This window comes from Fopius arisanus, unplaced genomic scaffold (assembly GCF_000806365.1).
Source record: "Fopius arisanus strain USDA-PBARC FA_bdor unplaced genomic scaffold, ASM80636v1 scaffold00037, whole genome shotgun sequence".
Lineage (NCBI taxonomy): Eukaryota > Metazoa > Arthropoda > Insecta > Hymenoptera > Braconidae > Fopius > Fopius arisanus.
The window spans coordinates 18,649-31,997 of NW_011887776.1; the positions used below are offsets into that span (position 1 = coordinate 18,649).

The window sequence follows — 13,349 nt, forward strand, 5'->3', positions numbered from 1 at the left end:
TTACGCAAGGCCTGAAAAAATATAATTGATGAAAATACAATGTCGAAAAGAACTGAAAAAAAGAACACGAATCTCCACATTATTTATTTTCCTCTCCCCGCTTTAAAATGATTTTCCGAATGGGTCGTCATGTGGAATTGAAGAATCGGATTTGACGAGGTTTGAAAAACGAGCCTGATAATCGCAGTGTAGTCATCGAATTTCAAGCATAGATGAAAAAAAAAACGAAGAATGTAAATGAAAGGGGGCGCGGTGGGGGGGAAGAAAGAGAGAGAGAGATGAATTCCAACGGCGTCCTTCGACGTCGCGGCGCGTTACACGGTCTCGGTCCTCGAGTTTTTCCACCTCGAGTCTATGCGCATCATTCCCCCTTCTTCTTCTTCTTCCCCCAGTTCACCCTGTCGCTGAGTCGTGAAGGTGCCATGGAGGAGGGGATCCGCAAGAATACGGCTGGCCTACTCAGTCCTCAGTCCTCGCTCGCCGCCGTCAGCCATCAGCCACCAACCGTCAACCGCCAACCGCCAACCGCCCGTCGACCAAAGGTGCTTGACAGTTCGCGTCTTCCTTCCTTCCGCCTACACAATCATCCAACCGATTAATCATTCTCCTTGTTGACAAATACATCTCACCCCGTCCATCTCGTTTACCAATCTTAATTAATACCCGAAGCATATTTGGTAAACCTCCGACTCCATTTTTACCTCAAGTCAATTTGTAAATTTGAAATCTATACAATTTACTGTTCGTTAACCATTAACAAGCCTCACTTGCTCCAACTAAGACGCCACGCTTACACAACTATCATTGCTCTGACAGACATGTCCAATGACTTCTCATTAGCCTTTCAATCTTTAGTTTTTCTACAGTTACAGTTCTGTGAAACTTTATCGTATGCAGACTGCTTTCCCTCTCTTTCTGTTTTTCAAATGCACAAAACTTTGGTTATCGGTAAGCATATGAATTATTTGTTTCTGAATATAAAGTTGACAAGGTTAATGACACCGGGAAATAGTGAGAGTGAAAAGACGATTATAGTGATGAATATTAACTTGAAAGTTACGACGAATATTTGTTCAACCTGAGAACTGCGTGTTATTCACTCATGGATTTTCGGAATAAATACTGAGGTATGTACCAAGGCCAACTACGAAAACCATTCTTTTGCCTTGATATTGTTGGTCATATAAAAGCCCCAAGATTACTTCGAAGAATTTCAATATTTTTGTTTTCCTCGTGAATGGCCATTTCCTTCGATATCCAGGCATTTAGAAAATTTTAAGGGACAAATTGAATATCTTACGAGGTAGAAATATTTCCTCTCTATAGAATGTCCTACTATCACTCAGGTAGACAAGATCTAACAATTCGAGTTATTGCAGATAAGCATTTACCTGTAATATCTGTGATAAATAATTAATGATGATGTTTTAATATCGGAACATTTAAATGTTCAGTGTCGAAACAATTGAATAATATGAGAAAATAGTATACGTAATTATCGAATGGAGAAGATAATTTTTCTCCTAGACCTACAAGTTTTCTTTTATCATATGTTGAGGAATGTTTCTTTCCATACAAATACTCATCATGTACATATACCATCATCATATACACGTGGGCGCCCCCCGCCTCCCTCCCCTTCGCATGAAGATTTAAACGCGCATTCGTAGTCGTTCAAAGAATGCAAAACATCCGTAAAAGATCTTGGAAATTACGTGATAAGAAGTCATAACCAAGACCGGTGTCAAATGGAGACAACACATCTTTTCAATACTTTTATATCCCAGTCTTCTCGATTCCTCCTTTTCAGTAAGATAGGGAAATCTTTTTCCGGCGTTGTTCTACGAGGCCCCCATTAATTCCGCTCCATTAAGTATTAGCCAATGTCCATAATTGAGGCCAATCATTGGATCCAACATAGAATAAAACGGAATATTAAATATTGAATTTATTTGCTTCTGCGTCACTTCACTGTGTTGCGGTATATAAACGCAACAGGTTGAACTAGCTCAATACTTGAGTTCTCGCGGAAAAACTTCCTCAGTTTAAAAACTCTCAAGTCTCCAATTAAAGTAATAGTGCACCCACATGGTGCATGAATGAGCAGTTTAGCCAGAAAATTGAATGAATAATTTTTTACTTGGGGATAACTCGAACGCCAAAAAAGCTTTTGAATTCAAACAGTGAAGTAATAGACCAGGTGCAAGAATAAGAGGGACTGCGACTGCATCGGCGGTAAATTCATAAGGATCCTAATTAGAGATAATGACGTCATTAGAGTCTCAGCCACGACGAGACGGAACGGTCTGCTGCGTTTGTTCCACCAATTCTCAGTACGATACGAGTAGCTATACACACGCCTTATCATTCGTTTTCCCTCGTGTGGTCTTTCTTTCGTTTACTATTTTTTCAGTTGTTCGTTGGTAATTTTTCTATTACATATAATTCCATTTTCTTACAACTCCATTTTCCTAATGCAGTCAATTCTCATAAAATTCCATGAATATCCGTTTTTACTGGATTCAGACATTGCAATGGACATACGTCCACCTATGGACCGTTCAATATGACGAGATTACAAATGGATACATGAGCATTCTCAAAGTCAAAATCAGCGTAGCAATTCAGGAATCGTAGGTTTTAAGCACCGAGGCTCCACAGGCTCATCAAAAAAGGAGGACTATTTTTACCAATAATGTGAACAGCATGAATTCTGACGCCTTTTCAGAGATAAGGGGGGGGACGAATGAAGGTCTATCATGAATACAGTGAGGAAGGTCTTAAGATCAATCGTAAAGAAGAAGGCGCCAGGACGAAGAGGGAATTACGTTTCTGGGTGGAGGGTATACAAGACAGGTCGTGGGATCCGGCTAAACAAGCCCTTATATGGCACAAAAGTTTCTCTCTTGTGCGTTCCATGGTATTCGTTTACCAGAATCACGTTATTTTATCGACTACCAACTTGCTGCGTTGTAAGCTCTCAAACATGGCCACCCTATTACGAGAATGTCAAGAACGTTGTTGAAGATTCTACACCGGTATAAATGTTTGTCTAAATTTTCTCGGCAAAATTCCAAAAATTCTTCTCGTCTGCTATTCCACTGAATATTCGGAATATTTCCGGGAAAATGAAACTAATCAAAACAATAATAATTCAAGGAACTGTCATCGTTAGGATTTTAAAAATCATCCAACTCGTGGAATTTGCAATGAAACCTGAACCAAAACAAATATTTTAAGCCAGAATTCTGTCGAGTTTCGACCTAAAGTCGTTCATTTTAGGTAAGTGTTACTTACCGGCCTAGGCCTACTCAGAACTCGCTGAGTTGGGCCTCATGATAAAGAACAATGTATGTCAGACGGCTGGAAAGGCCTTATCACATAAATTATTATTATGCTATCTTCGATAAAAAATCAGTCGCATACATACATATGAACATATATTTCAAATATATATTTGAACTACTGAGACCAGAATCGTGATACGAAAATTGAAAATATCCTTCGAATGACACGAATAATAGATAGATCTCTGGACCAGAGAGAAACGAAAGGAAAAGTAGAAGTTGAAGTAACAAAAAATCAACACGTTAGTTCATTCAACTTTGACGCGGGTACAGCCTCACTTGATAGGTTCTTTTCAATATTACCCAGTATTTTAACTCCATTTCAATACTTACCCGACACCATTTCTATTGAAATTTGAATTTCAAAAAATTGATAAATTTTCATTTTTATAAGCTATTCACTGAAAAACTGAAACTTTTTGTTGCAAAGATGTTTGCAAATGGAAAATGCATTTCTCATGATTTTATTCACCTCAATGTGATCTGTCACTATGCGCTCATGTTGACCCGTTACTTGCCAGGTTATGTGTCAGTATACGAGTACGTGTTTAACAGTGCGATTGGCTCGGTAAAATGGCCTATCGGTGTAAACCATTGGTCAGTCTCACCAGGGACGAACATATCTAGGCGCGATATAACTAGTGACGGCCTGAGAGGACCGTGGGAACTTCTCTGCACTGTATCAGCGGTGCTCATCCCTTCTGTTTCTTCATAAATACTGTATACCTCATGCCCAACCATCACAACCCAACTAGAAATTCCCATTCCGATTCTAATCACTTCTCAATCAATTTTTTATCGCGTGTTCTTCATCTACGTCAATATATTACAAGGAGAAAATCGAGGCTAAAATTTCTGTCAGTCAACGCAATCTGTAATTCCTGAATCACATACTGGAAATTCTACGCAACTGGTTTATAATTATTATCCAATCCGTAATTTCTATCTTAATTATTTATGCAAAATTGGGATAGAGTCACTTGAATTTTTCAAGTCAATTTCGTAATGAGCAAGCGAACTTGATTTCCGTTATTTTCACGGAATATTTTCCTCGACACAACCAGTTTTTCAGCGTTAATTTGTGTTTATGGAGTCTAACCGTTTTACCACTTCATTTTTCGTTTCAATCAATTATTTCGTAAAACTTAATGACAGTTGAAAGATTTTTTGAAAAATATGCTCATTAATATCTTCGCTTCCTGAAGAAATTCCACTGTATGTATTGAAATGGCGTGGTAATTCAAATGCATTTCATTGTAAGTCCTGCACACACGAGATTTCCCTCTGACGTTACCCTTTCTTCCTCATGTACACTCTGAGCCATGCAGTAGTCTGAGCTCCATTCAAGTTCTTGCCATGAATGAACCACACGGCGCAGACCACGACGATGGTATAGTACTTTTTCCCACGACCCTACGACAGTACAATGCCACGACAGTGGGTTTGAGCAATTCACCCCAACCCAAGGGTACATACATGATGCCGTCTATTTTCCGTTAAAAAGAAGGAAAATAATTATTTATTGTTCGATAAAAAAGAAGTGGAGAATTACAATTCTTTCCCTCGTCTCTCTTTCAATGAATAAACTCAACCGTGAGATAAAAATGCAAAAGGCCACCTAAAATATTCCCCGCATTTAGAAGTTCCATCATGAATGACCCACTGACCCAAAAAAAAAAAAATTCTTTTTCTCACATAACACCAATTGGCGATACACGTGGTGTTGACCGGTTCAACGAACTCAGAATCATTTTTTTAGAAAGTTCCTTGGCGCTTTTAAAATCCGTCACTCTCTTTTTCTCCGCTCATTTCTCTCTTTCTGTTATCCCGTCCTCTGTAATGAGAGGAATTCCAAAGGTCCAACTCCACGACTCCAAGTTCGTGAGTTATTTCCCACGAGACTTACTGCGCACTCTGTGCGCCAAATTTAAATTTTCCAGTTGGAGTTGACCAATAGAGAACGAATCTTACGAAATATTTTCGTAACATTTCGAAATATTTCGACTCGGGTGAACTTCATTTATGTGTCTATGCTTTCATGATAACCATAATATCTCGTATTAATGTTTATTCGATGGAACCATGAGAGAAGAAAAAAGGATGAATAGTCCACGAGACGAACGAACCCTTTGGTTTTAGTATTAACGTTTTAGTCGATTGATTCTCTTTTTTGTTGATCGTATAACGCAAAACTAGGTCATTCACTTCGTGCGCACCATTTCCGGCACTGGTGACGTCGACAGTTCTCTCTCTTATTACTACAGCACATAATAATGTATGTTACCTCACCCTTCCCTTTTTTTTTTCTTTCACTGTGTGTGTATGTGTCATGCTTGTACACGACTTCGCTGGAAGTGAGCGATCTCATTGGTGAAGAGCATTTGAAGGAGACAACGGGGTTTGGATGAACTCTAGACTGTTGAAATAGATATAACAAGAGATATCAGAGAGACAAGTCCTACATTTCGATCAATCGTTCTTGAGACCTTGCATCTATAACTTCCAATTTATTGTTTTAACGATAATCTAGCGCAGTGGTGGGTTTAAAAAAAATACATCCTATTTTTCCATTTTTCCCCCATGAAAGGCCGATTTAATTCAAATTATGCATTTAAAATTCGAAACATGATACTTTAAACTTCATATGATGATATGCGTTTGATTTCATATATACCATCCCATTTGGAATTTTAAACTGTTTAAGCGGGAAATATATAAAAAACAATCTTGTCATTGGCTTATGTGGTTTGAAGTGTAATAATTCTTTGGTGCTCTTTCTGTTTCAGAGGAGCCGAGATACACTTTTATTATCGATGAAACGAAGCTAGAGCACAGGAAAACATGAGCATATTGTTATTTTGCTTGAACAATGACGAAAATTTACATACACGACTGACGGTGAAGAGAGCGTCTTCGGTAAGTGTGGGAAAAACCCGGATTTGAAAAATGTTGTGTCAGACAGGGGCGGGGACAGACTGGAGCGAAGCTGCTACTTCTTTAACAAGTATTCCAATGTGCAATTTTTTTCTATCGATGTGCCATAATAATCTGTTTAAAATTTTTGATTGAATTTTCCGTACGGAATGTGGGGATCTTGTCTTTTAATCACATCTTGTAATTAAAAATTTATAGTTTAACTTGAAATTTTCTGATTTTCTGCCCTTTAATCGCGGTCATCATTATGCCCGTGAGAATTGATCGTGTCATGGAATTTTCTTTTCTTTTAATAGTGTAGCATGTTCTCATGCTCATGAATATAATGCTTACTAAACTTTAGTACCGTTTACTGGCCGCGAATTCCGCGTTAGAAATTTTTATTATTTAACTTTCCCCGTGTGGGTAAATATTCATTTTTTTTTTCTTTCTGTTTATGGCTTCAATGCGGGGAAAAAATCGTATCATGCGGAGCATATGATAAGAATGGTTTTGAAGCAGATAATGGCCTTGTGTCAGAGCGCCACCTGCGTCAAACGCATGTCTGACCTGTTGCGCAAACGTCCGTAACACACATTCTTTACAGCTCTCATACTCTAAAATGTTTCTTCTCTCTCTTTTCTCTCCCCCGAAGTGCACGTAAAAATGATTAATAAGACACCTATCATCCAACCAAATTGTGTAATCGGAAGTGATTAACGAAATTACCGTGACGATGTTGTAGTTTTTCACAGAAAATTCAGATAAAAATACCGGAACGATCCGAGAAAATTCCGTAACAGTTCCATAAAATTTCTTGCTATCAATCGTTTTGCAATGATTTTCTTATGAATCGCGCACAGCAAAACCAAATCTGATTTTTCATACATGTCGATTATGAAGTCAGTAAGATTAAAATTTTTATGGCATATGCAAATAATAATATATCAATTTCTTTTTGTATATCTTTCGTTGGCTTAACAATCTTATGAAAAAAGAATTAATCCAGGAGACTATCTTCATTACACTGTGCACAACACAAAGGACAATAACATGCTTCAACGATCCATATAATCATAATGGCGTACACCATTGAACAATGGCAACGATTAAAAAATTATAATTTCGATTCCTTTATACTACGTTTATGTAAAATTTTTATGTGCACTTTATTCTCGGCCATTTTGGTAGAAGAGATGGGAGAAAATCTCTACGTGATCGGAGTTGTGATTTCCACGAATAGATTAATTAACCAACGCCACAGTTGAACTCAGACAATATTCCTCTATGATTTATCAGTCGAAAAGTACATCTGATTGAATTTCATTGATGGAATCAATCTCACTCACATCACGTTCGCCAACTTCGTCCATCATCTTTTTCCAGTTCAGTATTGATAGTAATGAGTTTTAACTCTATAGATCATGGCCCTGGCTTTGCGCTCGATGACTGATTGTGAATGGAGGCGTCAGAATTCTTATCGCGTAACTGAGTCCTTACGTCATTCGTATGCTATATATAACATCGGAAAAATAGAAGTACGATACGATGAACAGCAGTAAAATTACTGCATGCGCTCAAGTGAAAAGATATAAAATCGATGAAAAAGTCTCGAGTATTCTCGTGTGTAATTTAATGTTTTAGAATGGAATGTGACATTTTGTGGCAAATGCGCATATTCTTCAATTATTTCCAACTTAATTGGAAACAGCCGTTATAGTTGATCATATCTAACCGGATATATTGACTCGGAAGAACCGGCGCGTCATGGAAAAAAGAGGGAGAACTAATTCCGTTAGGTTTTTCCGTCGTAGGTCTCGCACCTATCTCTCTTACTCTCACCACTGGAAATATATACAAACGTTTATATACGTGTTAGAGGAGAGTGTATAGCAGTCGATTCACAGTAATGAATGGATTGAACGTGTTGCCTGACGTCACAGGATGGATTATATAAACGGGCCGCTGCGCGTGACATCGGACGTAGGAAGGAAACGAACTTCCTTTCGGTACGTGTACCTACAACCCATTCATCGTACCATCTACCTACAGCACTTGAATTCCCAGCTAACACGCAGTTAGCACAGTGTTCCGTAATTGTTGAAAATGAGGAGATTGGATATAAAATGCGAGCCGAACAGGTAGTGAGAGATACCTGATTAATTCAGTCATTTTGGCAAGGATGGGAATAAATGGAAAATGAAAAAAATTCAAGAATAATGATTGATATAAGATGGTGGAGTTTCAACGTTGCGTTTGCATTGAAGTAATAGTCTGGGAGGCGTCTGTGCTGGGTCGACGCCCGACCCGAAATAGCGACGAGCCGACGAGCGCCGTGCAACATCCTACAAAATTATGTCACCCCACAATACCACGACCAAATGCCGAAAGACACGCACAAACTTCTCTTCTTGTTCTACCCGCTTCCTTTCACTGCCTCCCCGTCCGAATTCCGGCCTCGGTCACATCGACCGCCGGAGCACACCTCATATATTTTTTGTCTGCTCGCCGACTCAGCTTGATCGTCAAATAAAAAACCAAAAGAAACCAAAAGAGTTTGGCTTCCGGGTGTTGAAGAGCTCTTTGATTTTCACTGTGATAAATTTCCAATGAATAAATTATCGTAAAGTCATCGAAAATATTGAAACTCAGTTTACAGACAAAATTTTGGATCATCAAATTATGATTGATATCAGAATGGTGTCTTCATCTACATCTCTCAAAACCGCTTCGAATGTGGATCACAAAATTTTTATGGTCGCATTCAACGAAGAAACCAGAGTTGATGATGGGGATTTTTATTCTTTACTTTTGGATGTCTCCCTCAAGGGCAGGTGTACTCCAAAATCGAGGCAGCAGGGCAGTAGAAGGAGGCCAGCTGTTTCAACTCATAGGTTATATATACTGCAGAATGAAAAAGAGAAGGAGAGTGTGCTGAGCACCAGGCTTCTAAAGTAAACGATATAATGGAAAGGTAACAGTGGAGCCTTTTGAGAAGCAGATGTCCTGGCAGGAGACACGTGCCCATCTCGAAGCAGGCAGTCCTCTACATTTTATCCCTTTGCCATTTCTCCTTTTTCCCCGCTCTGCACCCTGATTTTCTACACCTTGAAACAGACCATAATCAACAGAAGCATCCTGCCCGAATTTTTCTTGCTCCTTTCAACTTGTCGATGTCTTTCACCGACCCGTGAGATCTTATTTTCTCCCTCTTCTCTCCACTCCACATTCCCTCTCATCTTGAGCATTTCTCTTGTACTTCCAATAACCCGTGGTCATGTATGCAAGAAGTAATCCATCAGCTGCTCTCGTTGTACAATTCCTTCGGTTCTGTAGGAATAATGATAGTACTGAACTCGTCATGTCCACAGTACAATTCTCACCACGAATTTTACACTCAACAAGTTCTATTTGTACGGCTTATCTCATTATCTTCCCTGATTACAAGGCTGATTATTAATTTTTTCATTAATGAGTTCAATGACCCTGTGATGTTACAGCCATGAGGTAGGTTTAGATAATTCTGACTTAGAAACTTTTTTAATTGGTTGGAATGATAAGAAAGGTATTTGAGGTTTATTAATATTGAATACTCCAGTCGATGTAGAATGTTTCAATTTGATTAATTAATGATGAGTTTAATGAACGAATATTTTTGCGCCAGTATATCATGTATATGATGTTTCAAGGGGATAAAAAGGATGTGTGGGCACGTGGATTCGTCTAATTTTCTAGAAGTGAGCACCCCTGTTCCGCCGTGCGACTTTTTCAGTTGCGGTGGTCCCACGCCGACTGTTGGATTGCACGTACGCGTATATATAAAACGTATAGGACGTTAGGTATCCACGTTTTCTTCGTAGGAACAACGGGTACCCGGTACCGTCACCACGTGAAATATACTCACGTAAAAAGCATTCTCTGACGCGCTCCTAACATTGTGTAGGTTTCCGTAAATTACGGAAAGGGCATGACGTTTTTTCGTCTATTATTACCTGTTTTTATATTCTTATGTACAATCATTTTGACGAGAATTTATGATATTTATGATATAATTTTTTAATTTTAAACCGCTTTGGATCTAGCTTGCATTTTTCAAAATTGTTTTTCAAGTTTTTCTAAGTGTTCCCGATAACCCTGAGGAATACACACTTTGTAGACGGAAATAATAGGTGTTATAAAATTTGAATAATTGATCATAATTACAGTAATGAGATGGGCATAATATATTTCAACGAGTTTTTAAAGGATGGGGTGCACTCTCGAATGAGACTTGCGATTATTGCACACTGTCTCCGGCAGGTGCAACGAGTACCTTAATTTCGCACAGTAACCCTCAAAATAGATGTAAGATATTTGCAATGCAAACGCTCAACGATCCAAACACTCAGTATAGATTATAAATATCACAATCTGTGAGTTCAAATATGGATGGCCTATAATAATTATCAAACTGAACTTCAAGAAACGAGTTCCGAATTCAGAGAACGTGCCCACTGGAGCATTGATGGTTAAACTCAGACAGAGTCAGAATCTATGAAAAAATTTTCATTAAAATGTCGACGTTTTTATTTTTGTATCTTAGGGCTCCCACCGGCCCACAGTGGCATTCCAGACGCAGCCTCCCCACGAGCAAAATTCAGTGTTTCGAGATCGCTGTTTAAATTAACTCCTGTGAGTCACGATGTCCACACAGTTATCTTAATTTTATTATTTCAGATTTTGTCACAATTTTTAATATCAGATGGACCAAAAGATACCACTCAACAATGAATGAAAAAAGGGAACGATTAGCTGACAGTGTACTTTTATTTTACTGGAGAACAAATCCGCGTAGCAACACTTCAAGTCTCAAATATATAGTACAAACATTAGCATGAGGGTCGGAGAAGGTGGCATACCGCAGAAGGAAGGGGGAAAGATAGAAGTAGTTTTAGTGTTGCAATCCATGAGTTCACAAGCCTCTCTTCCTACTGCTTCTCACATAGACTCAGCTGGTACCTATACTAGCATCATAATATCAAACTCATACGAATACTTTTATCGTTGGTATTAATTACTGTTTATCAGCCCACACGGAGAAAATTAAATAGTAATAATTAAATGTAGGATATCGGAAATATAGGATATAGGATTTTGGGCCCGTTGAAGGGCCTTTACTGCGTTGCCATAGCGTTGACCTCCATGATGGTAATTTTGACTGTTTAATTATTTTCATGTTAAAAAACAAGGAGGAAGGAAGAATAAGGAGACATGGTGGTGATGTTTGGTCTTGGGGGTGGTGGTGAAGGTGAGGAGGGAAGGAAAGGATATGGTGGTGCTGTGAGAATGAAGAGAGAAAGAGATTGTGGGCATCTCAAAGGGCGAGGGGAATGAGGGACTTGTACCTGCATTCCGTTCCCACTGACCGCTTAGGTCCTTGTATAGGTGGCCAACCTCCTCCTCGTCGGCTTCCCCCGGTTTCGCTCTCTGGGGCTTATGTACTTAGGCATTGCTGTGCGAGCAAAGCCTCTCAGGAGCTAACAGCACACCTTCTTCCCCTGCTGTCTGGCAATGTGCTACAGATGCGAATGGACCAACACAAGAAACAAACTACGATATATACATGTATATCGATATATGTATATATTTTCTCCGACTGCTGTCGTCAAAAACTCGTTTAGTCGCTCGAACTCCCCAACTCCATTTTATTCCTGCAATTTTTATTTCTCATTCCTTCATTCGTTTATCTCACATTGTCTCGCTTTTGACTCCTTCACCTTCTGATACCACCCTCCTCCTTCTCTCTTGTCTTTCGCCTGCTCTGTTTTCATCATTCCGCTTTAGTATTATTTTCATTCCAATTTTTCGCTCTATTCAGGAGAACTCTGGACCAGAATGGCGGATTGCACCGCATCCCAAAATACAAATAAAAATAGCAATATTATGTTCATATCCTTATGCATAAATCCAATACTACCCAAGTGGTCTCTTTCATGTGGATATATACTTTATAATAAATTATGAAATGGTGTACGATGAAATAACAATCGCAATGACGAATGGTGGTGGGCATTGCGACTGCAAATTATTTCATTTTTTTCATTGGTCTTCTTCTTTTTTTGTCTTTAGGCTTTCTTTTCTATGGTGTAAAAATAGCCCGACAACTGTGGAAAGGGAAGCGGGTGGATAGTTGTATACGGACAAATATAACTCCGACGAGTTATTCTGGAGCTGGGATCCTCTTAATTAGAACAATTAACCGAGTCCGAGAATAAAGTGGTATGACGCATACTTAGCTTGGTCAGGCGTACGAATTGTGTTTTATTATTACGTTGCAACGTTACTACTGCATAATTCGGCTCCCTCATTGCAGTTAACAATCCTCATGGCTTGTAAGTTTTTTTTCTCTGAGATATTCGACCATCTTCTTTGCACTCTGTTATTTGATAAACCTGCAGAAGTATTTTCTCAGGATTATTCTCCAGTGATACATTCTATTTTCATTAAGTAGAATTATTCTCTTTCCTTTTCACCATCTGGAGTGAAAACTTAAAAATTCGTAGATATACCACTCAGGGACAGAAAAAAATTCATTGCCCAAAATCCGGTATTCACATTATAGATTCCATTAATGATAAACATATGCTCTGGAGAATTATTATATTATGACCTTTAATAAACTTTTAAAATAATAATAAATACTAACGCAGAATGCGAATATTTCTGTACACTTACTTGTGCCAAGAAAATTAATTCAGAGTAATTTTTTTCTTCGGGTAATACGATTCAGGTGTGATCTGATCATCATCTGAGAGCTTGATCGAAATCGTCTCCATATTTTTCAATAAACCTTTCTCACTGTGTACTGACAATGCCATGGTCGAAGGCTTGCAAACTATTAAACATTAACTATGAATTACTCAAGAATGCTCTATGGTATCTCGTTCAATTCATGAGTGATAGTCGTTGGGAAATCTATATACTTTTTTTTTTGGACACGTATAGGGAATGCGTGTAGTACGTGGGCAAACGCCATCATCAATAGAAGGACGTGATTCCCTGGAGGGGTCTGTCACGCGTACAAATAGTTGACCTCGCCTGGTCGCTCCT

General features: G+C 38.7%; 1 long non-coding RNA gene across 2 annotated transcripts; it reads left to right on the top strand.

Annotated features, from left to right (window-relative positions):
• The first annotated feature begins 486 nt into the window (after window positions 1–486).
• LOC105266208 (uncharacterized) lies at window positions 487–12,893 on the top strand. Of its 2 annotated transcripts, none has more exons than XR_892150.1 (3): window positions 487–1,127; window positions 6,134–6,263; window positions 12,369–12,893. It is a non-coding gene; the product is annotated as an uncharacterized lncRNA (long non-coding RNA). The 2 variants fall into 2 exon arrangements; XR_892149.1 differs by lacking the exon at window positions 12,369–12,893 and adding an exon at window positions 11,489–11,858.
• The last annotated feature ends 456 nt before the right edge of the window (window positions 12,894–13,349 follow it).